Consider the following 25,985-nt stretch of genomic DNA (forward strand, 5'->3'; position numbering starts at 1 on the left):
TTCCAATATAGTCTAAAGTCAATTTTAAGGGAAGCCAAAAAACCTACCAATATTTTTTTGGGATATGGAAGTAAACTAGCACCTAGAGAAAATGTATGCAAACATGGGAAGAATATTCAAACTACTGAGAATTATTTTGTAGACAGTGTCTAAATGGTGGAGGGCTTATACAACTAGTCACCTTAACCAGTAATGTTTTATTTCTTGTATCATGCACATAATCAGGCAGCTGTGAAAAAAACAGGAGCACAAAGCTGTATATCCTCATGCTTAGGCGATTCCACAGTCTGGGTATTATATATAGCTAGTTCGAGTATCTCTTGCTGTTCAGAACCACCAAGACTAATCACAGTGCCTGTAAAAAAAAGAACCTACATGACGTTGGAGTTTGTAGGCATACTTTTGTCTTTCTGAGTTATATTTTCTGCTATGATCACCTCTTTTGTTTCTTTTACCTGATTTTTAGATACAAGTAGTCCCCCAGTTTAGGACAACCGACATACAGACGACCCCTAGATACGAACAGGGCTTCCCTGCTCACTTGTGTGCCCCACAGAGGCTTGATGGGGGAGGGTGTGGTTTGCATGACTTGCAGAAGAAATCTTTTGGTTGTAACTCTTTAATGACCAAGACAAGCTCTGCAGTTGTTCCTTTTTGCATATCAAACCACAGCTTGCTCAAGAAGTTAATGAATGCCTAAGCCCCAAAAAGTATTTTTTTGCCTTGTTTGTGATTAACTCACAGTGAGGATTTTAAACAGTAACTGGCATCATGCTGCCTAATAACATGTTGAATCAAACATCTGTCCTAATTACATTTTTTTAAAATAATGTACCTGTTGTGACTTACATACAAATTCAACTTAAGAACAAACCTACAGTCCCTATCTCGTATGTAACGTGGGCACTACCTGTATTGTGAAAATGTGCAAAAAGCTTTGAATGTAAGAACCATACATAAATCTGGCTCTTTGTCTATAGAGCATCACTTATGGTAAATGCTGCCCTGTTCATATCAACCCAGCTCAAGGAGTTTAAACAGGGTGTGCCGTTTGAAATAGGCATAATATGTAGTCTTTTAAAGGTCTAAACTGCAGGCCAATACTAAAATAAAAATTCTACATTTAGATAGATTTATACTAGAATTAATCAGATTATCTCCAGAATATTTATTACATGCCATATGTGATTCATAAAAGTCTTTTTTCTCTTACTCTCCCAGTTACATGAGATGGCTCAGTGATTTCTTATTTTGTCAAATATTTGTAGGTTCACTTCTGTTCTTCCTCTTAAAGCTGGTCTTACAACTGAGACAGATACAAAGTAAATGTATGTATCATGCTCACACATACCTTTACATGAAAAGGCATCTGGATTTCAGGTAACGTTACATCACCTAACAAGGATACCATAATGATATCTTATATGCTCACCTTAATAGGTATTTTAAATAATGGTCACCTGTGCATTCACTACCCTTTATATTCCATTATGACTGCTTTTCTAGAATGCCAGTAGTAAAACCTTTGCTTTGTTACAAAATGCCAAAAATATACTGCTACAAATGGCTGCAGTAAACAGAGAATTACTTTTAATAACCACTATGGATACAGACCTTGACCTTTGAATATTAAACATAGGTTTTTCCATTATTTTGTACCATGTTACATTAGAAAGAATTTTGTACCACATATATGGTACATTAAAAAGAATTTTGTATTTCTAACAGTACACTATATCACAATGCTCTGACCTTCACAGCATTGTACACTCGGCAGGACAGTTCACTCACACTGCAAGCCATTGCAAATAATGAAACTATAGCTTTTTCTTGCCTGAAAGTCTGCCTATGTTCATTAAATCTCACTTTGTTTTTTTCCCTTCCTTTTAACTTAACAAGTTGCTTGATAGCAAGGAAGGAAGATACCGCTGAATGCTATTTTCACAGTTTGAATTGAATTACAGCAGCCAGTGCCCTCAGCTACATCATTACTAGCTCTAGCACACTTTAATTAGAATATTTTTATTTTTCCTCCGAGATTAATACTGCGGACTTTGGCATTTTTAACCTTGCCGCTGGGTGAGGCTTGACACCGCTGTCACTGCTTCACATGGGCAACCCAGCTGACGGATGCAAATATGAACATATTGATTTCATTTTTTTATATACCCAGCTATGTACCAACTTCCCTAAATGCAACTGTGTTTGAAGAGGACACAGCAACAGCGGAAATGTGCAAAATAAAATTGCCTGTGGAATGAAGCTGGGAATATTTCAGAAGGGAATGCAAAGTCAATTATAATTGCTCATTTCTTTCTCTATACTATGTGCAGCAATTCGAGTGTTTAGCAAGTGAAAATGTCAGCAAAGATATGAATGACACATTTACTAAATGCACTGGAGGCAGCTGCCTAATGCCATTTAATGATGTACTGCCCTTTGAGGACTAATTTCTGGCTTAATAGATATAATGAAAAATAAAATCCAAGGAAAAGGGCACTTTTCATTATTTCAGAAGAAAATGTTTTATTCTTCTATAAAGTTGTATAAATTATACTTTAGCAAGTTAGCACCTACCCTACAACAGTCTGCTTAATAAGGATTCCATGCTAGTTATCACTATAAAAAAATCTGAAGGACATTTATTAAGCAAATAAGTAGCACAGTTAAGACAATCACCAGGGTGCCTCTTGTTTTTGGTTTTAAAACCAGTACATCCCTGTATGAATACACATCTAGTACCATATTGTGTTTTCTTCAATCACTCATTAAAGGAATATAATCTTCTATACCTACAATTTCACAATTTACAATGTGACACAGTGGGCTTGATTTATTGAAGCTCTCCAAGGCTGGAGAGAAAACACTTTCATCAGTGAACCTGGGTGATCCAGAAAACCTGAAATGGATTTATTAAAGTCACTTGTTAGATGTTAGCAATTTTTTTCAATCCTGGACCAGATCTATTCCACGGTTTTTGGATCACCCAGGTTCACTGAAAAAGTATATCCTCTCCATTCTTGTAAAGCTTTACTAAATCGGGCCCAGATTCTCTGTTGCACTACCACTGTCAATTATTCCCAGTGTTCTTCAATGTTTAAAATATTTGCCTGCCTGACTGGGATTGACTGGGAGTTATTTTATCTCAAAGAATAGTGCAGGTTGGTTCACTGAGCTGGTCATGCGTACATTACAAAGAAATACTTACACACTACTAGGTGGTACCTCTAAGTGCCAGCATATGCTCTCTGATCTTCTAAAAACTTGCCTTGCAACCCAGAAAGACATTTTGCACTAAGAAAGAAACAGCAGGCAGTTCCTGAGGTTGTTGGCTGCAGGCAATGCCTTCTTACTCCTTTGTCTGCATTGTTATTGGTTATTAAGAGCACTCATCTTATTGTTGAACTAATCCTGAGACACAAATGGCAAGTGGGAATTGGTTATAGGCAAAATTAGAGGCCCTAGGAGTTGGATTTGGTTTCCTCATGATATATGCCACTGTTCTAAAATGCTGGGGTACCCAAGTACACAATGTATTCTGTACACACATATATTCTGTTTATTAATTCAATTACATAATAAATGTACATAATTGACAAATTAAATGTCAGTATGAATCATTAAAAATCAATACAGAGAGATTCAATAAAGTGTGCTTAAAAATAACAGAATGCTTACCTAATGACTGGGTTGGGGATCTGAGAGGTTGAGAATGAGGAAATCTCTATGTGTTATAAAGAAGATGATGGATAGCACTAATTACATTTAGCCATGTTAATATTTAATTCATGTGTCAGCCATGGCCCTCTTCATTGGAAGTTGGTTTGGAATTAAAGTTGCACCGAGGGTCTCCTTTGGGTACACTAAAGTGTAAAGAATACCTAAAATAGGATAATAGACATAGAAAGAGCTAATTTGTACATATAAATACATATATAGAAAAATATCGGTACAATTTACATTGAAAACAACCTGTTTATATATAAATAACTAATGAACTATGATTACATTAGGTTATTTTGCAAATCCCAGAATGCAATTATTGTGACAATATTACTAATCATGACTGAAACATCTAACTATTTCCTTTTTTTATGAATACACAATCCACCATTTGTATTATATGTTCTCACTGTTCTATTGCTGATGTTGGCATTCACCCATGACTGTACAATTTCCTCACTGATATCAATCAAAAATGTATTGATCTAAATTCAGCTAAGAGGTCATATACAGAGTGCAGCCAAATGATTCAACTAGCTAACAAAAGCCTTCAAAGGTAAATTAATGTATGTTTTTGCCCATAGCTATATAACAATGAACAGATGTATATTGTTAGCCTTCTGTTAGTATACTAATATAAATGTTTTTTAGACTTTATACTTATAAATTACAAGTTTTTCCTACATAATATTTTTGACAGAGACTAATACTTGCATGACTATTGGGAGAATTGATATATTGATAGACATATGTAAAAGCATATTAAAATCTAATTTAGCAGCTACAACATGGGTTGCCAGCCAGTAAATTTACTAGCCTTGGAGAAACTTGGTGGATTTGCCTGGGAGGAATTTGTAACCCATACTGAACCTGATAACCCATGTCAGCAGATTACAATAGCCAGTAATAGTGCAAGGAATCCTGTGCAATGACAACTTAGAGATGGTAGTGTGATGAGTTGCACAATGGAATTAACTTCATTTTTAAAAACTGGTAAATGCATGTTGTTGTTTTTTTGAAACACTAAAGGACTATTTATATGGTGTGTGAATACTATGTGTATTTATACCAATGGGTATAACAATGGGGATACCAAGGTGTATCAATGTACCCTTGTACTTATTTTTCACAATGAGAGAGCATAAGTCAATTGTCAATCATATCATCCAGTGATGTAAACCCAAGTCAATAATGCCATTTTAGCAAATAATATTGCTAACTTGTTGTACCCCTGCTGCTAATTGACAGATTTCCTGCACTGCAATAATGCAAGGACTTTGTGTTCTACTTTCTTGATTCTACAGAAATACCACATAGATCCCAATAGCATTTGTTCATTTAAAGATGGGAGTGTTACATATTAACTTCACTATTTGTTGGCACTGAATGAAGCTCCCAGATTCTACAAAAACCTCCCCATATTCTTTTTTTGAGGGAAAATGATGTGGGAATGAGGCACTGCCGTGGGGTCAGTCATAGATTATTATTATTATTATACAGTATTTATATAGCGCCATCATATTACGCAGCGCTGTACAAAGTCCATAGTCATGTCACTAACTGTCCCTCAAAGGAGCTCACAATCTAATGTCCCTACCATAGTGATATGTCATTAATGTAGTCTAAGGTCAATTTAGGGGGAAACCAATTAATCCTATTGCATGTTTTTGGGATGTGGGAGGAAACCGGAGTACCCGGAAGAAACCCACGCAGACATGGAGAGAACCTGCAAACTCCATGCAGATAGTGTCCTGGCTGGGATTTGAACCTAGGACCTAGCGCTGCAAACGCCAGAGTGCTAACCCCTGAGCCACCGTGCTGCCCAATCCTAGTATAGATCCTAGTATAATACGGGAAGGGGTGTTAGGGGGAAACCACACAAAACTAATACCTATTTCTAATTTACCTTTGCTCATATTCCTTGCAATGTACCATGAATTTAATCAGATATACAAAATGTATTTACTTAGTCCATACGATAATCTCAAATCAGTATGCACATTAAGATAATTTATAATGCCTTTATAAATGATGTTGGGAAGAATGTATGTAATTTAATAGGTTTAGCTTGCCTGCTTCAATTATCCAGAGAAAAAAATGATGTTCATTGGAGAATATATATTTTTAATTTCTACCTATGGAGGATTTTCATAAAATGAAATTGTTTCTAGCTGCTTTTATGAGGTACACAGTGTGAGTTTGAAGCTAGACTGTAGAGTGTTGATAAAAGGTATTAATATTGACCCAGTCTCTGATTTTGTTTAACTATATTCATTTTATAGCTGGCACACAAAAGACTAGACAGATAGTAAAATGTATAGGATGTTTTATTTATAGATTCCATTCATATAGCTTTATCCTTCTGAGTAATCATATTGTGCAGTCCCACAGTTTTACTGCATTGGCTTTGGTAGATAAGTTTTGTTTTTTTTCAATGCAGCCAAGCACTTATTAAAGGAAAAGTACAATAATTTCTGTGTGACTTTGATGGACACACAAAAAAATAGTTCTGTGTACTTTACATGTAGAACAAGTACACTTGGGTATAGATGGTGAAAGATTCACTCTTTTTCTTATCAGCAATCCAGATTGGGTCATCTAGCAATCCACCATGGAAGATTGAAGAATGATGTTAGGGAACCGCTGTACACGTCAGATTTACATAACTATTGTCTGATAAGTGTAGCTTAAGTATGGTAGGTTTATTTAAATTAATGCAGCAATTGTGTTATTAAAGGTAACTGCTGTTCAAAGCATTTAAATTCTCAAATTCGAAAGCATTTAAATTTTCAAATTCTTACATTCAAATTATTTTTCAGGAGCTGGAAACACAATGTTTAATTTAGACTAGTGTGTAACTAGTGAGTAGACTATTATCCCACTTAACGTATAAATCTAGTGTTGAGAATAACAAAAATAATTGTACTATTAAAGTATACACCATTACCTAACTAATGTTATTACTGCTTTATTTACATCTGAATTATTGCTCAAAAAGCAGGGAAAAATGAAGTGAAAAATGGATTTGGTTGATTAGTTAAAGATCCTTTAAATGGTCTATTTTTATTTTGCTCTTGTTCATTTAAGAAGGCAGGGGCATATATTTCACCCTAGTGTTTTTGCTCTGCAGAAGGACTGCATTGTGGGTGAAGAAGCTGGCTGTAGTTGTGATGCCATCAACACAAAGGGGTACTTTTCAAATGAACAGAACTAATGGACATCTCACATTCCCATATGGCAGGGCAGGAAGGTTAATTAAAAAAGGAAAATTATATTTGTTTGCCAAGAACAGGTCCTCCATATATTTTAGCCATGGGGATCTTTTTGTTTTTGCCAAAAGCCAGTTGGTTTTTTTTTAATGTCATCAATAAATGACATGTACCTGCCTTTGAAGATGGAGCATTACATTTCCTACATAGTACAACCACAATGCTGCCATGTTAAAAGATACAAACAGTATGCTGGGCTATTTTATGAGATTTTTTTTTAGGAAGCAACCTGTGTTTTCAAAGATTTACTGTACTACAGAGAAAAATAAAAAGAACAGAATTATATCTTCTTATAGCACATTTTGTAGTACATCTACAGACAGAAATGCATTTAAGTGGCAAACAGAATCATTTTTGTACAAAGGTTTCACATTCAGGAGGAATAAAAGATTGAAGCAGTTCTATCAAATCCCAGATAATACTACCAGCTTTGACATTCTTATACTCATGGCTCCATATACTGCGATGAATTTCTTAAAACTGGGCCACAGAAAAAAGGTGCTAAGACCTATATCAACCAATCACCATTGCATTCATTTCCTAAGCTCTGTTGGGAAAAGACAGTGACATACTTTTACTTACTTTGGCCTATGGCTCCTGTTCTGATTCTATATTCTTATTTTTCTCAGGAGACTGTCAGCAGAACCTCACCATGTGTTTTTGAGTATTTGGTTTATGGTCGATCAGGGGCTTATCAGCCCCCTTCTGAGAGCAGTGTATTAAATTGCTTTAAATACATGGCTGAAAACTTTTTAGGGTATTTCAGAAACCTCTAAATATATTATTGTCACAAGTTTTTTTAGCAAATCACAGAAAAAGTTTTGCCAAGAATACACTGATTTTATAGTGTTTGCATTTGCAACGATTAAGATTTAGTGGATTAGTATGGCAATTAGGATAACAAGGACACCGAAGGTAGTTAGTAAAGCAAATTGGCTAGAGAGATTTATTGTCATTGTCAGGTTCATACATACATCAATATATGGTATTTTGTTTTCATAATGTTACGATTATGTTAATGAGGGTTAAGGATCAAAAATAAAGAACATTAAATGCATTTAAAAAGTTGGGTATTTATAAAGTTTATAAAAAATTGATACAATATCTGGTTTACCCCACAGATTTTTAAAAACTGACCATAAGATATCATGTAATAACTCATAAAGTTTGCTTTTGTGGACCTGGGATTACATCTCATTTTACTGCATGAGCTATGATGCATCCACAGTAAAACAGGCTAATGTGGCTATACCAGTACCAGTATATGAGTAAACAATAAATATATACGAAATATATTTATCTGTGCAACACTATCTTACCTTCTATATTACCAAATGTATAACTAATAAAATACAGTAAATACTGTGCACTTCCCAAAAGAACATTTTGTCTGTAAGGCCCTGTTTAATACCAGTATTCTCCAGACACCAGTCCCCCAATGTTACGCCATAGTCTTCACATATAGCAGCCCCCGCTTAGCCTCGGGAGATATAGTACGGAAGGGATGGTATCTGGGGATAGGACAGCAGCTGACCAGGAGCTCACAGATACACAATACAGTACTGAATTACCAGGGTATCCAGAAAACAAGCCCAAGTCAAACACAAGAGATCAGTCCACCAAACTATGTACAAAGGAAAAGGCACAAGCAGAGTCGGGGTCACAGGCAAAGGTTCAAGCGGGTTGTCAGGATCAGGCAAAGGTCAGCAATGGAAAAACACACAAGAATCTCTCCAGCAGAGATAAGCCTAGCTAGTGCTATAACAGGCACTGGTGACTGGGACCAGAGAGGCTTTAAAGTCCCAGCAGCCAATAGTAGTGCAGGACTAAATCAGGAGCTGATCAGCCTCTAGAATTCCCTTCAGCTTTGCACAGTCTAACAAGGGATGCTGGGGATGCCATAAATCCATCAGGCTGCACGGCTAAAGGGAAGCAGGGGCTGCTGCATTCTCCTGGCTGCTGCAAATGACATCTCCAGATAGAACAAACAGTGTTTTATATTGCGATGGCACACAGCACGGAGTTGTCGGCCAGTTGCTCTCCCAAGAGTGTCCTTCTAACCAGTGTCAATAAAAATCAGTGTAAATCAAATTGTCGATTAAAAAACAAAACAAATAAAAACAAACAAAAAAAGTTTGAAGTCAACCTAACATCTCTATAAGAAAATTGTAGTAAATCCTTCTCCAAATCCACAACATTGACATAAATAACCAAAGTGTACACCCTCTGATATCTATTGCACTTTCTTTATTTTACATTCAGGTCTTTTATGCTATTTTTCAATAAAAGGTGCTTTCCAACAGTAGTGATAACTCTTAAAGATAAATGATACATTAAAAAACAAAAAGCAAAAACCAAAAACAGGAAAAGCCTATAGCATGATCCTGATCCTGTAAAACTGTTTATAAAAAAAATTTAAAATAATAACACACCTTTTTGCCACTTATTTATAGTTGTGAGTGTATATTGTTTGGAAAAAAGTTTTACCACTTTTCTAAAAACATTTATGTGTTTTGCGGTAGTTTTTCCCTGTTGGATTTTGATGTTTCTTGTCGGTTTACAGATCAAAAGAAACAATATTCTTGTCAGAATTGTATATTACGAAGAAATAGTGCCTCAAAAGACAAGGTATAATAGAGAGGATTTTGTATATAAATCTTATTCTAATTGAATATGACAATCATAAAGGAGATTCAACATAACAGAAAAGCAATAATGGGAGTAAATGCTCCTCACATCCTTTTATAGTTAGATTATATATATGATTAAACTCAAATGTGTTTTCACGCTTTCCAGATAGGATGCTTCTTCAGGGGACGAGTAAATACATTTTCATTTAAAGCAGCATAAAGTAGAGAGAACACTTCCCATTGGAAGACCTAGCACACATGCAGGGTGGCTCTTTAGGTATATTGGGCAACATGTGTCCTGGACTGGTATGAGTATGACCAATAGAAAGGCTGGGTTTTGGTCAGCAGGTAGCACAGTATGCTGGGTCAAAGAATTCAACACTCAAATGGTAGTGAGTGCACTGATGGAAAAGGGGCTTATTCAGGTCTTGCAGTCAGTGGCACAGCAACTCTTTTCAAAAATGGGTTGCTGTGAGAAATGTAAATATGCTCTCTGAGAGTTCCTCTGAAGTAATTATCACTTAGCCTGCACGTTATATCTTTTTATGTTTGATCATAAATTATTTATACTTCACTTGTAGTGATACTTTACCATAGTTATGTGCGTGAGGTAGGTAGTTACAATATTTTATGGATAACACAGTGTTGAGGCACCACCAAACTGTAAGAGTAGTATCTGTTTTCTATTGTTCTGACAAGAAGAGCAATAAAACTTTATGAAATGTGATGTCCCCCACTCAACCCATCAACAAAGAATCTCTGAGAGATGATCACCTTCTAGAAACGTGAGCCCTCTCGTTATTACTACCACACTAGAGAGCAGTGAGGTTTTAGCGTTAAATCGATTGGTATGCAAAAGTTGGATGAGAAGTCAGGTATATTTTTGCCCTTGGATTATTATTTATATGGTTAGTTACCTCGTGAACATGCAATTGTAACTATTGCATTAGTTTACATTTAGATAGATTTATTAAAGAGCTTGGATTTTAACTACAATCTATTACGGACAACCGCTGGACTCCCAAATTATCATTATATATTACCAACATCAGGTCATCTTTAATCTTTAACTACTTTTGTCAGATAAATTAATGGTGTATTGTTTTTATTTCTCTGGTTTATTTGAAAAAAAAGTTAGTATGTTTCAATGACCAAGACTACCAAATCTTGCAGAAAATTCACAGTGATTCACTGCATTGCAGAAGAGGTGGCAAACATTTAGAAAAATACCCAGCAAAAAAAGCTTGATTCTGAACATATTTGCATTTCACATTCAGAGTGCAATAACTCTAAAACATCTGTTGATAGAGCAGGGAGCAAGAGTCTAAAGCATCAGCCTTGATGAACCAATTGAATTTGCTCATGGAACATTCTGTTGATGTTTGCATTGCTAAGTAAAGCAAGTTCACAGCTTTTATCACTATAATTAAAGGCAATGATTTTCTGTAAGTATTTTCACCTCTGTTTGAAAAGAAATGTTTGAAAGCCGTTTCCAAGAACCAGAGTGTAATTTCAAATACAAGAAGCATAGCTTTGTTAAAACCGTCACATGGCCATGTTGGACAATATCTTGGTGTAAATTGGTACTGATTTCAGATATAAACAAGCGCTTTGCATAGACAATACTGCACTGAGCACGACTTTTTTATTTAGCTACATATTTTCAAGAGGATGAAGTATTTATATGCTGTGAATGATAGTTCTCTACTTTATTGTTTATTCATTTGGGAAAAGACTGGCAATAAAACCAAGCAGTCACTCTAAACCTAAATAAATCAACATTACCAAGTTGGTAGTCCTTCTTAGGATTCCGTTGAACTTATTATAAAAATTGAGTGTAATTCATTTTAATTTGTTTTCCAACATCAACAGATCGAATCTACAGACCTATGATTGTCTGTTTTTATTGTATCTATTCCAAAAATAGATACGTACATTAAGAACATCTAAATTTGTTATTAAGAATCTTAAGAGGAATTGACTTGATTCTTTTTCAAAGATTATTAGATATAAACGGGCCTCAGCCCTTTTCCTCTTGGCCTTCTGCACCAGTAACTGAATTAACAGCAATTTGGCTGTCATACAGGCTTCCATAAACATATGGATGAAGGTCAGTCTTTGGTCTCCCAGGAAAATTTACCCTTTTCCTGCCATAGCCCAGCTAGTTTCTTGAAACCGGATTGCTGAGTAAAATTTTCCACTTTACACACAGAAAGAAAACATCAATTAGACCAGATATTTTCATTTGAAATTGTGTTTTTGAGTATGTTTGCCAAAATATTCTTATGCAACAATCTAACAGTTTTGAAAAAAAAGCACTTTCAGGTTTAGTAATCACAATGGAGGTAAACAAACATGTACCAATCTCCTCTTTTCATTAATCCTAAAGAAATAGGTCTTTGCCTGGAGCCTGTGTGGCTAGCTACCTAAGGCTGTCAAACAACTGGTGCCATTACGGGGAGAAATTCCTGTGGGCTGTAGGAGGAATCGTGGAGCCTGGGGGCAATTTATTTTTTTATTGTACACAGTTTATTGCTTAACCATATAGATACAATTTTAAGGCCTTTTTCAAATTTGTAGTAAAAGAAACGTGTGGTTAGCTGCTTCCAGGCACATATTAAACTGCTGCTATGTACCCAAGGGCAGCAAATTGTACCACACGTTATGTGAGACACACGTTATGTGTTACTATTCAGCTAAATTGGAGTGGTTGGGGTGCTGCTGAGCCTGTGGCAGACCCCAGCGGTCAACAAGGATAAAATGTGTTTTATAAAAGTTGTTGTGAAAGTGATTTGTGGGTTTCCTACCTATACTCCAGTGCTGTGGCCTAACCACCGGTGACTGTATCCTTGGCCATATGCCATTTCGTTTGCCAGTTCTTTCCTCCAAATCTCATGTCACTGCTGAGTTCTGTGGTTAGAGGAAAGAACCATGGTATACAACATGGAAACGAAACATCTAACTCTCTTGGAAGTGTTGATTTGCTGAATACCCCTATGGAGCATGCAGTGATGTGAAGGAGCCGCAGTATGCAACACAGCTGGAGAGGTGAATATAGTTTGTCTTCTATTGCAGAGCACATGGGCTTGATATGCCAGGATCAAAGTAGCCATATAGAATTCATCATACAAAAAAAGATGCTTTACAAAAGAAAAACCTTGAAATAACTCACTTCACGTGCCTTCACTGACTCTATGCAATCCCCAGGAAACCAATGTATATTGTGTGCTTCTCACTGATCCAGCTATTAGTTTGAGATTTAGTCATTCAGTGGTCTGGGAGAGATTAATAAAGCTTGCATCAATATATTGACCCTGTCCTAAGGCTAAGAAGATGCAATTTGTTTTAATGACTCTACACTATAAAATATACACCAAGAGACTGCAATGAATTAAAAGAAGATTTGCCTCAAAAGATCCCGGTGATGTATTATGCCTTAAGAGAGGAACACCTTAAATGCTGGGATTACATACTGAGATGTAGATGAAATGATCTAGTAACATTTCATGCAGATTCGTTCATATCAAGCTGTGAAAAGTTTGTAAAAGTGGAAAAAAAGAATATTAATAGGAAGTCCCTGTCTCCCTATAACAGTGACCAAGGAATATGAATATGATACATCAGATTTAAGCATTACTAGCATACATAATTACTTGCATTAATCATGTAATGCATTAAAATAATCAGAAAAGGTAACAGTATCATAAGAATTCTGACATATATTGTTCCCATTATGGTCAGCGAAAAGTGTGATGAAGGTGATATATTCCCAACGACATCTGCTGTAAACCACTTTCTGTCCCTTACATGCAGAAACCCTAATGAGTCAAATGGTCTGATTTATTAAAGCTCTCCAAGACTGGAGAAGATACACTTTCATGTGTGAAAATGGGTAATCCAGCAAACCTGGAATGAATTTCCTAAAATCATTTGCTATTTGTTATGTTTTAGTCCTGGACCAGATCAATTCCAGGTTTGCTGGATTATCCAAATTCGCCGATGAAAGTGTATCTTCTCCACCCTTGGAGAGCTATAATTAATTAGACCCAAAGGCCCTGATTTATTAAAGTTCTCTAAGGCTTGAAAGGTACAAAATTAAAGCTATCATATAGTGCTGGCCAGTCATATAGTGCTCCTTGTTCACCATTCCTGTACCAAAAAGCAGAAACTACACCATGTCACATATTCAGGTCCCTACATCTCCCTGTTTCTAAGAAATTAGGGTTCACAGGGGGTAAGTGGCCAGATATGTGTGACAGGGTAGCATGGTATACTAGCTATAGTTTTTCTTATCTTGTGATGGTGCTGTAGCAAAAAAAAGCCCCCTAAATATACCAAGTTGCCAGATATGGGCTTACAAGCGGAAAATCATATTAAGAATCAGGGATATTTTCACATTAACCCCCTGAGCCATAACCCTGAGTGTGATTTGGGGTAAAAAAAAGTTGCTAAGAGCAGTAACCCTGAGTCACACTTGGGGTAGCAAAACCAATGTAAAACAATAGTAAATCGAGTCATACCTCATCCGCTGGCTTCCTCCTTCGCGATCCTCATCTTCTTTCTTCCTCCAGCCGGCATCCTTCGCATCTGATGAGTCGGTCGGAGCGTGCAGATGTTCCGTTCGGGGCGTAGAGGAAAATCCAAATCTATTTGTATTGCAATTAATGCAAAATAACTGTTCTGAATGCAATACAGTGGTTTTATTTGTGTAAAAGCAGTGCATTGTTTTTCATGAACATTTATTTTACAGTATAATATAATAATATATATATTATTTTTTTTTTAATTTTTAACATATTAGTATGAGTATAATAATTATTTATTTTTAAAAAACATTTAAAATTTTTTTAATTTTTTAATTTTTATTTATTTATGATTTTGACATGATTTTGTGTTTGTTTTAAACTTTTTTTATACTCATAATCATTTTTATGAGTATGATTTTCATATCATAATTATAATATACTGTAAAATCAATTTTCATGAAAGGCATTGTACCACTTTTAGACAAATCCGGACAGAAATGAACTGCCCAGGAGGTTAAGGGGGACAATTTCAAGACCAGGGTCCCCAAATGGAGTTTGCATGTTGGGCCCTCTGGGGGCCACTCTCATGGCAATGAACATTAGGGTATCGCCAATTGTCTGTGCGCTGTAGTGCCCCTTGAAGTTCACAAAACTTCAAGACTGAATTCAGGTTGGCCGTAAGGTTACCCCTTCCTTATGCCACGGAACTCTGTCTTGCGGGAAACGCTCAGAGACGCTCACTGCCGCCTGGAGTCAAATCTGCAGATGCAGCAGTGCGAGGGACTGAGCAGCTGATAGGGTGCCTGTTACACATAGCTGGCCACTTACGTACTACAATTTCCATGGAACAGAGGGATGTTGGCAACTGGAAATGTGGGGGCCAATAGGAAACCCCTTTTGTCCCCCCCCTTCCCTATTAAAATGGTATACCCATCATAGCATGCTACCCTGTCACACATAGCTATCCACTTAATCTCCCTATAAACCGCAATTTCTATAACTATAACTGTCATACTGTGCTACTGTCACACATAGCTGGCCACTTACCTTCTGTGAACCCCAATTTCTTTTGAACAGCAGAGGAAGGGAAATGTAGGATAAGAGGGGGACTCTTGTGGCAACCCCCCCCCCACTAAAATGTTACCACTCCTACCATACCATGGTGCCCCGTCACATAAAAATGTCAGCCTATGTTCTTTGAACCCCAATTTCTTCTGAAAGGAGAGCTGTAGGTATAATAAAATGTAGGATAAGTAGGGGAATTTTGTGGCTAACTCCCTCTGACATTTTATTGCTGCGGTAACATCACAAGGTGAGAAACAATATAGGTATTATACCATGCTACCCTGTCATACATATCTGGCCACTTACCTCCTGTTCATACTAAGTATTAATGCGTTTGTAAACATGTGTGTGATGGGGTGGGGATCTGTTCAATCTTTTTGATTCTTTTATTCCTTCTTTTTTCACAGAAAGCTATTACTGTCACATGGGGCTTATTCAATAATAAATTAGACATGACAAGTTCTCCAGATCTTGGGGTTCACCATGAGCTTGTTTATATCCCATTACTTCAACTCCATAGCACTTAATATTGAGCAGCCATGTGCAACTTTTTTTTTACAATCACATACTAGGGGCAGAGAAGTATTGTATATCTAAAGTAGATGAATGTCACTGGCTTGGATCTGTTGTCCAGCACAGCTGTGTATAGTTTTTTCTTGCTGAGCCATGGCACAATACACACTAGCACGTGACTTTAGTTCACATGTGCCTGTCATGTGATGTAATTCATGCACACCCTCAGCAGTGCTCTGCGTGACAATAGCCACTTTAAGGTCCAGTATTGTCCAAAGATTTCATGATCTGATCTGATTTTCAATTTTTTTTATTATCAACCAAGCTTACCTTGTAACTCTGCCTTTTGATACTGACTTTGGGTTGCAATCTATACTACCCTTCTATGGCTTATTTTAAAGCTTTACACACAACTGCTCAATTTTTTTTCTTGTCCTTACATTTTAACAATAATGAGGAAAAAAAAAGGAACAAGCTTGGCACAAGTTACACATTATTGTGCCACAAAATGACCTATCATAGAGAAAATGAAAACTTACTGTTTGAGATGAAGATTCCTACCTAATTTGCTGACCCTACCCTTTCATCTTGGGACCTTCATAAGTGGAGAATGCATTGTGACATCTCAGCTACTTGCTGCTGTCATATAGAGGACATCATCCATTACTCACTTACTCTGTGGCCCTGACTGGCACTTCAAGTCCCCATGTGCTGGAAGTAAACTAGCCAATGAAACTGATCAATGTTATACAACCTGCAAAATGTCCAACCACCACTGGAGGAATTCTCGCAGAATCCAAATGGATGGACACTTATGGGTGGTAGCAGTTATATATATTCAGGACAGCATCTTCCTGCCCTCCATGCAGTATATTTGTTTACAGATCATCCTTGTTTCTGTGACTGCAAAAATGTTCCTGACTCCAAGTCCCTGACTCTTGACACCTGACTTTGGCTTCCAACAATTCTCTGGCTATTGACCCCTGGCTTTAACCTCTTATTGCTCACTTGCTTTTGACTCCTGGCTTACAACCATTCTTTGGCTCTTGATACCTGCCAGTCAGCCTCTCGCTCCTTTTTTTTATTTCAAAACCAACTGTGAATTATTTTCCACTTTTGATCCTGTTTGGGCATAAGTTGAGCACTACATCCTGGTACTGCAACTTCCTTGCTCTCAGAAGCTCTGGAGAAGACTTGAAAGCTACTTAGATTCTGTGCTAAAACTAGATTTTAGTACATCATCAGTACTGTTGCGAACATTCAGTTCTACTGATAGAATGCTTCTTATAACCCCAGCAGAACATCATTCTCTACTACACCTAAAAAAGTGGAAACAATGTAATTTATCAATAAAAACAGTTTTCCTTATTTTTTATTGGTACTCTGTGCTGGAGCATCATCTTTTGAAATTAGAGAAACGTAACATCCCCATTACCGTGCTGAAAGTTGGTGACATAAGTATGGTGGTAGGGGCACAATGTAATAGTCAGACTTTACTTATTACCTTGCAAGGTCCAGTTTGCAGTTTCTGAAATGCTGGAAGTGCAGCCCATAGAAATCAAGCACCGGCCTTTAAGCAAAAGATTACTTTTTTTTGAGTGAGCCTTCACCTGAGATAGAATCCTTGCCAAGGAAAAGGAATAACACAGTTTGACTTTGGCTGGTACAATTGTGCAGCTCAATTGTGGCTCAACCCTAAGGTCAGATGTCTCCTAAATGTATACCAACATTTGGACCTGTCTTGAATTAAAAGCTAATATTCTGCTGATAGACTCAACTGCACAGCTTGCAATGAGCACACCTGCAGAGGCAGCAGCCATCATATAGATGCAGTTTGATTTTTTCATAGAGGAAGTAAATAAAGTGTTTACCACCTGGAGAAAAATAATTAAGCTTGCCCCTTTTAAAAAAACATACAGTAAATTGCTGAAAATAAATATTTCCCTGAAACCACATGTTGCATAAAAACACATAAAATGGCTATTCAATGAGATGTTATTTTGTGAAATGAATATAATAGCACAGAGCGATGGGAGAACACAGTATTGCTTCATCCTTTATTTCAATTACAGAGCACAGCATGGTTCTTTTGTCTATCTGTAGCATTAAAATAATGAGGAGTTCTCTTCTTTACCTGCCCGCAGCCCAAAGCCTTATTCCTCAATTAGTGTTAATCTGGTATATCATCTAAAAGCAATCACTGCACCTAGCACACTTGTTACTCTGCTGTCCTTTATTTCTAAAGTTTAAAGATAAGTGTACAATGTTCCTAATTGTTATTCCCAATTACTACAATAACTTGAAAATATAGAAGTGGCAAGTTCTCTTTTATTCCTTCATCCCTATTTTTGTCCAGACCTACCTGTGTGAAAAAAGAAACTATGATGGATTTACAGATGTTGTTGAATCTGGTAACTCTAGCTATATTTGTTGCTGCTTAGCTCTCCATGAGCCCTGAAAAAGCTTATAGTGAGGACTGGGACTCCTTTTAAGATGAGGTATTGATTCAATATATGCCAGTAGATTGGGGGGACAAGGCAGTATCCCCAGAATGCCAAGCAAGGCCAAAAACAGTAAAATAAATGTAAGGCCATGTAAAATATAATTACTTTTCATGAAACTTATTCACCTTTTGAACATATTTAAAACTCCAAACATTACAGCTTTATTCAAACAAATAAAGGTAACATGCTTTAATAAAATACACAAGCAAAATTTGTCTTTTTAAATTTAATTTTCACTAATATAAGTAAATGGTGAATGGTGTACATTAGTAAGTACAACTGTGACTCAGCAGCTGTTTTCTGCCTTCCTTACAAGAGCAATACCTGCCCAAAAGTCCCTGTCATTGTTAAAATAATTGACCATTCATCTATGCAAAATGACTTCAGGTGTAAATTCAATAGGATTTAAAGCAGGACTTTGACTAAAGCAGTCCATAACCCTCCATTTCTTTACATCTCTTTCTTTGGAAACAAGGGTTTTTTAGTGAGTTTTAAATTATTATCATATTAAAAGATCAAATTCCAGTTTAACATCAGTTTTGGGACAAATGGCCTTTTATAATTTACAACTGACTCAATGCCCCTGATTCATCATTAAAATCCGCGATCGCTGGAAGCGCGATAATACGCGCGAATTGGATAATTTCCCACGGTACACCTAAAGATCCCTCATGGCACACTAGTGTGCCGCGGCACAGTGGTTGAAAATCACTGATCTAGACCAGCAGTTGGGAGATACAAGCAGTGCATAAAAACAAAACAATAACCATTTCTTTTCCAATACCATTACCTATACCACTTAGGTGTCTATTTGTAAAGCAGTAAATCTGGCAGTCACCAAACATTCTCTAGTGGGGAAACTTTTAGGCATTTGTGTTCAATGGCAGTGGTTGATTCACCATCAGAGAATGTTTGGTAAATTTCCTATTCCCTGCTGTATAAATAGACCCCCAACCCTCCCTGTGACCATAACAGTACCTGTAACACTAACCTATCCTTTACCTATAAAACTTAAATTACCTGTGACATTACAATCCCCATAAATCTGGTGATAATCTTCCCTGAAATATAACATTAATGCTTCCAGTAATCCTAATAATAACCCTTCCTGTAACTCCAACACTAATTCTGCTTTTAACTCTAACATTCTCTTTTTTTTACATTAATTTAAAATGTATTTTAAACCTAAAATCTAAACTTGTCACTGATTTTTTTTTTACAATACAGAGTTGTGACCAAACTATGGAAATCAATGGTTTCATTTCCAATGTTGTTTTACGTAGATTTCATGCACTGTTTAGTGTAATAAAAGCTTTTTAACAGCAAAAAGTATGAACAATTCATCATTGATCAGCAGAAAATCGCACTGCAGGTTAACTTTGGAACATTAGATGACAGTCCAATGGTTATATCTCACATGCTGAAGTCGTTTTATTCTTTATCTTTAAGCTATTTTGCGGCACCTCATATCAGAACTCATGAAATTATATTATAAAAAATATAAATCTATATATTTTAGGTATAAATTAATTTTTTTAAAAATGCATTTTCATTTAGCTGGTAATACATCATAGATGCATGTACATTAGTCTGGCATTTTGGTGGAAGAGTAGGAGTTGTTCAGAATGGCAATTCTACCTTGGCAATCGAATATATGCCCATCTGTAAGTATGAGAGGATGCAAAAATTTTGCAAAGAGTTAACTGAGAATATTAGGTGTTAATGAGGCCACATCTCACTAGCTAACTCTTATGGTACATATGTGAAACATAAAAAAGAGTTTGGATTTTACTAAGCATGTGCAAAGCAGTAAACAAACAGCAGAATTCAACCTAGATCACATGTCCAGCCTTCTTGTGCTTTCTTTGCCCAAAATAATATGCCTCAAGCTGCTGTTCATTTATAGTGGACTTCTATCCTGCTTCTTTGCATGTTCTCCCATCTTGCACTTTTACAGTCCTCTTTCCCATCAATCATGAAATGTTAGTCCAAGAGTAGGCTAATATGTTGCTCATAAGTGGAGAGCTCAGGATGTTTATAGACCACTTAAATTTTTTGCAGGACAGGTTCCTTCAGTTCCATAAAAGTTAATTTCCTATTATAAACCTCCTCTGTAAGGAAACCATTGTATTTAATATTTATCAGTTATGTGGCACATTTTCAATAGTGCATCACCATTACTTTATTGTCCTATTCGGACAACTTCTTCAAGACTTAACCTGGGCTGGGTTGAAAAAAGAATGAAAAGCATTCTTTTGTCTTTGTCAATGCTTGGGTACTAATCACTACAGATTTTTTTGCTGCAAACTATAGCATGAATGAATATGTTATATAGTTGCGAGATCAAATTATAAAATGTTCACTCACCTCTGCCTGTTACCATAAACAGCCTTGATAGGGACAAGAACCTGCATTCCTTTTATCCTTCCAGGAATACTAACCATTTCTTTAACCACATTCTCATATATATGTCATTTACTGCTAGTTTTGCTGGAGTAGGATCTTTTTATCTTCATATTTGCTTTAATGCACATGCATATGCATTTCCCTGTGTATTATGTAAAAGATGCATCAAAATTATATTTGTGTTTTACAGTTCCTGGTACTGTGAATCAAATTAATTAATTTAATATTGACATACATAAACCCTTGTTACAATATTAAAACTGGAGGGTTTTATTTTAGTTTGCTTGATTATTAGAAGAAATTCTACCTCTCTAAATGGAAAAAATGAAATGCCAAAAAAAATAATTTAGGATCATTTTGCATGAATTTTACACCTATTGTCACTTTTTAGGGGCAGAACTACAAATCACAGGGCCCCACAGCAAAATAAGTAGAAGCTATCCAATATAATATTATATCACCAAACTAGTATTATCCCCTAGGCAGCATTAAAGTTTTATATCCTACACGAATATATAAATTATTTAAGTTATCATTTTGTGAGTTTTATCCCCAACATTATACTTTATATTGTGGTGGTGGTGGTGTGGATGGGTAACAGTCACTGAGTTTGCACAGGAGAGATGAGGCTATAGGCGGGTGATGGGAAATAGTTAAACTAGGTTGGGTAAGTTGGGTAGGAGGTGCTTTGGCCCCCAGTAGAAATTTCTGGGCCCCATACCAGGTAAACTTCTTTGGGCCCTTCTCCTCTATGTCTAAATAGTTTTTCTGTTGCAAAAGTCAAGCCAAATGCAGTAGTACCCCTTTCGCCTTTTGATTGCAACCCTGGGAGGTGCTGTGGTTATGGGGGCAAGGATGGTTGGGAAATGTGCACCAGATGATAATGAAAAAATTGACAGCGTGCCAATTTTGTCTAGGACTATGACTGAAACTAAATGAAAAAGTTTTGGCTTGATATTGAGCTGACTACTGCAGTAAAGACATATTTATAAAGCAGTAAATCTAACATTCTCTAAAACATCTCCCAGTACAATTTTTCCAGGTCCATGTGTTTCAATTACAGTACTGGATTCTCCAGCAGGTGCATAAAAATAGTGCTTGGAATTTCACTAAATGTTAAAGGTAGTGTTTGATTAAATTGTTGTTACATAGAACTTAAATATCAATATATATATTTTATGCACTGCAATCTTCCTCTATTAGAATCAACTTGTGTAGGCATTTACCTACAGCTAGAGAAAAAAGAAATGAAAATATTATTAGTAGCACTACCCAAGGGCACAGTCCAAGTTCTTGTGTTTTTATTATTTCTTCATGTATTAATCTGACTGCATATGGCAATTCTTCCAATGTCCCCAAGTTTAAGGAATAATGTTATGTTCTTTTTTTAATGTTTCCACAAATAGAATTAGTGGCCTATGGCAGTGATTGTACCAGAACAGTCATCATTACGGACGACATCACTGAGACTAAATGCACTGTTGTGGAACATTCAAATGGCGCGGCCATTAAAGACGGCACAAACAAGCCTACACATGAGGGAGAGAAGTCATAAACACAGCACCGACAATTTTACCAGAAGCAAAGGAAATCATTGCCTAGAGGGGAGCAAAGCAGACTTCTGCTTGTGAGACATGTTGACATTTATATAATTTATGGCTGTGGGTGAATGAGGCTGAATCTCTGCGGATTTGCTGCAAAGATGAGCTGCAATATTTCATGAGGTGATTCTCCTGAACAAATAGACCACGAAACAGTAACCTCATGAATTTTTTAAGGATCTGATCGAAATCTATGAGAACCAAAATAAATAGATGCAATAGGAATAAAGTATGAGCAGACAGTATCTGCTGTGTCTCTACTTCCACTTTAATCCCTTAATCCTCTTGCTTTCCAGCTTTAATCCACATGCTTTTTCATGCCCTCACTCCAAGTTATAATGAGTACAATACCATAACACAAAATATGATTATTCAAAGGATGTTTCATTAGCACCACAGACACACAAAGCTTTAGCCTCATTCAAAGGAAATATATTTATCTGTTCTGTACGATGTCTGTATAGTTCAACAGGTTGAAGATCAGTAAAAGTGCACCAATGCAGGATGGTAGGGTTGGTAGAAAATAGATTTTGTTCTTTTAGTGTATTATTATATTAGTGGTCTTATTGTGTATTTGGAGTGTCTTTTTAAAAGTTTAAAATGTGTGTCAGAAGGGTTACAACTCCTACCTGTGTACCAATATTGGGAGATCTCCCACAATTTTCATACCAAGAACACAGCAACAGGTAATCTACATGAAAGTGAACCGGAAATCTTTCTTTACTACCGGTACTTGGGATGAGGTTCAGAGATGGCATGGGTTTATAGAGAAACACACAAATTCACTCAAATAATCAAATCCATATTATCTACGATGTACTGCCGTGACTTTAAGCATAGATCAGAACTGAGACTTTGCTATGTGCCAGACCCAAGTGGTATTTTTTAGTCTGTTGGAATAGTTGAGGTAAATCTGACAGTGTGTGTAGTTATACTGTGTTATTCTACTAGGAATTAACAATATGGTGGGCTACATACTCCTGTGTAGCATCCTCCCGTGTTCACTGTTTATGGATAATCAATTTTTATAAAAGTTTTTCAAGATACAAAAAAAAAAGATGTGGAAATGGTAAAGAGCTTGAATGAAGTTTAAAAAGGGAAAAACGATCTGTACTAAGAATCAAATTAATTATCAGACAGACAAGTGACACATAATACTCACAAACAAACAAGGAGTTGTCAGCAGTATGCCATGTTCAGTAGGTGCTTTGTTCACAATCCAACACAAGAAATCCAGGAAAGCATGACAGCACCTTGACGCATTTCATACTAATAGTACCTAGTCATAAGGCTGAGTCATAGGGCTGAACATATTTGTGAATATTTCCTATTCCTGGGACTAAGCAAAGCCTAAAGAACTGGTGGTATTGCCTGGGTGAAACTGCAAAGGTGGTAGAGAGAGAGAGAGAGAGAGAGAGAGACTGAATAGGACCTACCAGGAATGGGAGTCTCATTAGAATCCAAAGTGCTTAAAGCACACATTAAGGAGCTGGCAAAGTTATATATAGGTTTGGAACTTACTGGTGATTATTTAAAATAGTCTCAGATACCCTATGGCATCAGGAGGTTCCTCTCCCACGAGATTCTAGTTCCTATGTACTTAAGAGCATCCAGCTCACACAATCACTATGCCACAATAGGAATGGTGCTTGTTTACCAGTGATGGGCAACTGTTTGTGTAGGTGGGCATAGGAGGCCTTGTTGAGAATAAAATGATCACTCATCCCCCATCAATTGTGGTGTTAATACTATGCTACAAAACTTTGCAACTTGAAAATCAGAGGCCGTAGACTTTGTTGCAGTTATCCACAGGGCAAAATTAATTACTGCATACAAAGTAAACTTGAACAATTTCCAGTCATACACTGCAATGTATTTCACTGCAAGACAAAACCTTGACTTTACTTTATTAAAAAGTAGTCACTTGCAAAATTAACTTACATCTCAGTATTAGTCTTTTTTTCGATAGTTGCACTACATCTATATATATCAAAAGAAGGAGCATGTATAATCAAAAAACACTGAGAAATCAACTAACAATATAACCAGTTCTTCCCGGATTAAAGCATGTACTGGGGAGAAGTGTGTATTGTCTAAAGTATATACCATTTGGTAAATGAAAATTGGTATTCAGATATTTAAAAGGTGGAAGAAAAAATATGAGGACTTTTATATATGTATTGTGTTAAAAAAAGTATGTATATGTGGTGGTTAAGGCATTCTTGCTCAACCTTTTATAACATGAGGAACCCTTAAAATAACTTTCAGATCTTCTGGAAACCACTACTATGTTTACTATATCCACAGCTCACTACATTAGTGTGGTGGTTAGTGGCAAGAATGCCTCTTACATTGCTGACCAGTGGGAAGAATGTCATCCTTACAGATAACCAAAAAGATCTTTAGTGCAATATATATATACTTTATATATATATAATTAGGGGCAAATTGCTCATTGCTCAAGGAACCTCCAGCAACCTCAGGAGAAACCCTGGGCTTCCATAGAGCTCTGATTGAGAAACACTAGTTTACTCAATAATTAATTCCTAAACAGGAGATTTAGTATACCTTTTTACTTGTGGAATGATTTGTTTTACAACTTACAGTATATGTTATGATTTTGTATAAATAGTATATAAATATAGGATAAAGCAGTAAAAAAAACATTTTATTTTGTTTCTTTACCTTGAACTTTCTTGTAAAACAATAACACCAAAAACCATGTCCCTGAAAAAAATCAATATATGTATTGCTTTTGTATAACAAGTAACAAAGTTAATATTAGCTCTATAGCTGAAATGTGGAATTGTATCCAGAGCTTAAATGGTAACATCTAATTTACAGGTATGGAAATGCCAAGGATATGTTGCAAAAAGAAAAATGTAATTGCTTAATGATAGCTAAATAACAGGTTTCATCGTCCTTTTGTACTTCACCAAAATTGAAGCCTGCATAGACTGATAAGGTGACCAGGTCATAAGGCAGTTTCTTCCTCCAATTCCATCTAGCATAAATGTCTCCAAAGTAGAGACACATATTTAAACATGCTATATTTTCATATAATCACCTCCTGGCAAATGAAACATTGTGTGGAATCCAATCATATCATTTTCTTTAGATCTATAGGTGGTAATACAAAGTCATATCTCTATGTGAACCTATAGTGAAATATTTTATATGCAGCAGTGTTGCCCTTCAGATGTATTACATTACGGGGATGTAACTATACATTGCACACATGCAAAGGTTAGATGGATTCTCCAATGAATTCTGGGTAATGAGTGATCAATGACAGAGTTGCGTAGGTAATTAAGTAGAAAAAGAGTCTGAAAAAAATAAGCAGTGAAATTCAGCAAAAACAAAGACTAGTCAGAAAACTCTGATTTCCAAGTAATTGACTTCAGTAATGAGTCTGTCAGTTATTACTGAAGCCCAACTTCTCCTATCAAGTACATTAGCTCCTGTGAAGAGGCGTACTTACAAAGCTCCCACTGCCAGCTGTCAGGAGTACAGGCGCAGTGGTTAGCATTAGCTATTGCATAGCACGATTCTTTAGCTGTAGCAGTCATGCATGATAGGAAAAGGTTCCATGTGCCTGCATAACTTTGTTAGCAGTCTGTTAGGATCGCATATTACTCTCTGATGTGTTGTAAATACTAAAAATAGTCATTAAAAAAAAAACTAAATATACACTTTACTGGTTATTTGCCCTATCAGTCCCTAAATTAGCCTTACAGGGTACCAAGCC

The sequence above is a fragment of the Pyxicephalus adspersus genome, chromosome 6 (genome assembly GCF_032062135.1).
Source record: "Pyxicephalus adspersus chromosome 6, UCB_Pads_2.0, whole genome shotgun sequence".
In the NCBI taxonomy this organism is placed as follows: domain Eukaryota; kingdom Metazoa; phylum Chordata; class Amphibia; order Anura; family Pyxicephalidae; genus Pyxicephalus; species Pyxicephalus adspersus.